Here is a 4,129-nt window from a genome sequence, read left to right as displayed (position 1 = left end):
TGTACTGGAGAAAAGGATTATCAAAAACAACAGCATGTTCACTGTAACCAAAATTAAAAAATAGAATTAGAATAAAACAAGGATGGGGACAAAGTGGAGCTACGAATGAAGTTTAAGAGACACCCCTGGCCTGCTTACTGCCACAGCTGAGCCACACATGATGTTCCCAACCTCTCAGGCAGCTGATGTTAAAGCAGAAACTGCAGCTAGCCAGGTTCAGGGCTCATGAGATTAAAAATATATTTATGTGGTTTTTCTATAAAATGGAATACTACTCAGCCATAAAGAATGAGAAATTAGAGTTATTCATAGGAAATGGATACATATTGAGGATACACTCCTAAGTGAAATAAATAAGTCACACATGTGTAAATACCTGGTGTTTCTCTGGTGTGAAAAACTGTAGTAGTACATAAGATCCTAATGATATAATTGACAATGGGAAATAGGAAGAAAGGGGCTAAAGGTGTAGGGAAAGTGGGAGGGGTAGGGGAAAGGTAATAAGGGAAGAGAAAAAAACAGGAAAAAGTGAAAAAAATGGAAATAAGGTGTTTGTAAATAGGGAAGGGTGGAGGGGGTGAAGGGAGGGTAGGGACAAGGGGAAAAAATGAGAACCAGGACCTGTCATGTAAAGGTACAAGATCCCAATAATGAATGTAACTGTACTGTATACCTAAAATATACCAATAAAGTCAATGAAGAAAAAAAATAGATGTATCTTGGTAAATTCAACTGTTCTTGGAATAATATAATGAAATGAAATTTCTCCTGAAATTATCCTAACGAGAACAGAGCGACATTCTGAGTAGTCTGAAGACAGCTTTTATTAGAGATAGTGAGCGTGAGCACAGGCAGGTGCCTTGTGCAGGTCAGAGAGATTTTGTAAAAATCACCTTTCTGGAACTCAGTGGATAGCACCAAGCCACTCAGCCTTTTCTCTGTTTATTTTAAATCATGGGCCCATATTAATATATTAAAATATAAGGATCTATATTAAGAAGCCACATTAGCAGCTGAGGGGATCTCTTTTAGAGAAACTTTTCTGAATATTGTTTCTCCTCAAGTGAGGGTTTTTTTAATTATTACTTTAATTGGATAAATTTATGGGGAACCACGTGATAGTTCAGTGTACCGTCTGTAGACAGTGTGTCAAGATCGAATTTCCATCTTCTTAAACATTTAATCAGAGTTTTATATAGTTCTTATGTAAAAATCTTTAAACTGTGGGTCCTGTGTCTGGTTTTCTTGGAAGCACAGATTCTAAGCTAAGCAGCCAAATTCCTTGCTTTCTTTTCATGAACATTATTCCCATTTGGCAAGTCTTCTAAGTACCAAAATGTGGTTGGACAAGGGGTGTCACAGACTCGGGCTTTTGTCTCTAGTGGGAAGTATGTTTTCGTGGGAGGACTCAAACACAAGTTGAAGAACACAACCAGGTTCATATAGATTTTGCTCCCTAATTTTGAGTGGTTTCCATATCTGTAGATGGAGCTACAAAGTTTGGATCGAAGTATCAACTCTGCTGAGGAATTGTAATATTACATACTGGTAAGAAACCTAGATACTAAAAATCTTTATTTTCCATTTTGAGAGTGTTTGAGATTTGATAAGGCAAAGGCAATTTTTCCATTTATGCCTTTATAAATATTTGTAGGGCTTCTGAGATACCTAGTTCATAGGAAAGAAACATTCTGACCATAGTCTAGATATGATTTATTGTACACTTACTCATTCCCTTTGCTGACATGCTGGGAACTTGCTTGGCTACACCATCACACTTTAAAGATATTGTAAATAACGACGTATGCACTTCAAGGCAGGTCTAATCATTTTCAGGGACATTCGCAGTTGTAGTATAGTTCTTTCCGAGATGGAGGGGAAACTGATATTTCTCTACATCTACGAATAGGAAATAGATTTACCAAAGAACCTACTTATGTAGAGGGGATTATGGCATTGTGCAATACTGTGTGGGAAATCTGGGATAAAATTTACCTCCCTTCCTGCTCTGGACACGAGTGTAAAGACTACATCAGAGTTACAACACTCCCAGTTCAGTGTTTTGACCCAGGTCTTGCTGTTCAGTACAGCTGGCCTTGAGCTCACTATGGAGCCCTGGCTGCCCTGGAGCTGGCAGTGATTACAGGTGTGCACCACCATGCCAGGCTATAACTCTCCATTCTTAACCATCACCACACCTTGCCACTCCTCACCCCTACGGTCCTTCAAATGCACATATAAGGTCGAGCAGGAAGTGATGTCTTCCTCTCATGGTAACTCTGGATATAGTTGTTTCAAAGTCTGTCAGTACATGATTGAATTTTGGAGTCAGTGGCTTGGAAACAACACAATATAAATGAAGCTTTCCACCAATATTCCAAATGACATGTCACATTATATTGCTAGATTTTCTTAAATTTTTATGTATTTGGGAGACTGAGACAAGAGGGTCAGAAGTTCAAACCCAGCCTGGGAAAAGTAGCAAATTAGTATGGCACTGTCTCAAAATTTAAAATAATTTAAAAGGGGAACTGGGAATATAGCTTAGTGGGAATGTCCTGGGTTCAATCCCAACACCCCCTGTGGCCCCCCACAATTCCCCAGCCGTGAAAATTTTATCTTTTCTATAATGCCTATAAATATTTTATTAAGAAGTTTTTCTTCTTAAGTATGGTATTGATTTGTATACATAAATAAGACTAGAATGACCATTTTTACTCATAGCTTTTTCTTTCTACTACATGAGGTTCACAATAAAAGTTCTAGCATAAATTATGGTGATACAGAAAGGGACTCCGTGGGGGAAAAAAGCAAAAGAAGACCTAAAGGAAGAAGAAAAGGAGAAAAAGGAGAAAAACATCAAGAAGGCCCTCCCTTGTAGGATGAAATCCTAAGACAAACCTGTTTTGGTCATTCCTGTAACACTAAGCCTATACAGTAATCCCCCATGGTGTGAGTGCTTAACCTATACTATATGATTGAATGAAAAACTAAATGCCAGCTACCCGTGAGCAGAACTCAATTCATGCTGGCAGTCCACATATTTATAAACCAGATTTGGGTATGAACAGATAACCTAGGTCTGCAACTTCATTTTGTGTGCAATACAAAAAGTGGAGACATGTCCTGCATTTAGCCAGAGCTCTCCTGACTACAGCCTAACAGATATTCTGGAGAATCATTAAATACCCTTTTGCATGATTATTGCTTATATTCTGAGAGGAAATGCTTGGTATAAATGATTTGGATCCATAATATCACTTGTTATTTGTTGATTAATGCCTTGAAATGTACTTGTTCTGTCCATAATGTGCTTGCATATGGTAACAGGTTTCTCTAAAAACTCATTTTGAAGTATGCGTGATGTCCCAATATGCCCAAGTGTCAAAATATTTCTAATCGCCACACAAAGCTTCCTGATTAAAAAACTGTGTGACAGATATGGATTCTTGTCCCTAAGTAATCCTGTTACTAACCAGTTGCTGACCTTAGCCAGGCTATTTAAACTCCTGAGTTCAGTTTGCCTGCCCTGTAAAATGAAAAGGCGGCAGCAGGATGGCTGCTACTGATCCCTTGTCTGTTGGCTGGAAGTAAAGAATGAGTAGCAACTGGGGACCTGTGGCCTCCAGTTCTGTGACACAGTTGCACGTGGTAGATTAGGGCCCGGACTATGGAGAGGAGAAGTCTTGGTTGGACTCTGCAGGGCAGGAAGTAAGGGCTCAGAAACTCAGTTCCCTGTCTATCAAGTGAGAATAATGCAGGCCCTCCAGAGCTTTTGCAGTAAATAAGACAGTATAAATCCAGCCCTAATTTGCTACCTGGCACAAAGCAAGTACTAAATGAACAGCATCCATTTTTAACATTGCTATTTTCTTGGCTTCATTGAGATGATTGCTTCTAGCAGCAGTTCTCCCAACTGATTATTGGCATTACTGTAATTAAAGTACTGAAAGCATTTCAAGGTGCCAACTTTGGCTTATTTCTTCAAAAATGGAAAGCATCCACACAGGGGATCTTTAAAAATCAAGCAAAAACAACCTGCATGTTAACCTTTACTCTGTGGTTCTTTACTCTGTGGTTCTCTCTCTCTCTCTCTCTCTCTCTCTCTCTCTCTCTCTCTCTCTCTCTC

Source organism: Fukomys damarensis, unplaced genomic scaffold, assembly GCF_012274545.1.
Source record: "Fukomys damarensis isolate Sample0158 unplaced genomic scaffold, DMR_v1.0_HiC HiC_scaffold_26, whole genome shotgun sequence".
In the NCBI taxonomy this organism is placed as follows: domain Eukaryota; kingdom Metazoa; phylum Chordata; class Mammalia; order Rodentia; family Bathyergidae; genus Fukomys; species Fukomys damarensis.
This window is presented reverse-complemented; position numbering follows the sequence as displayed.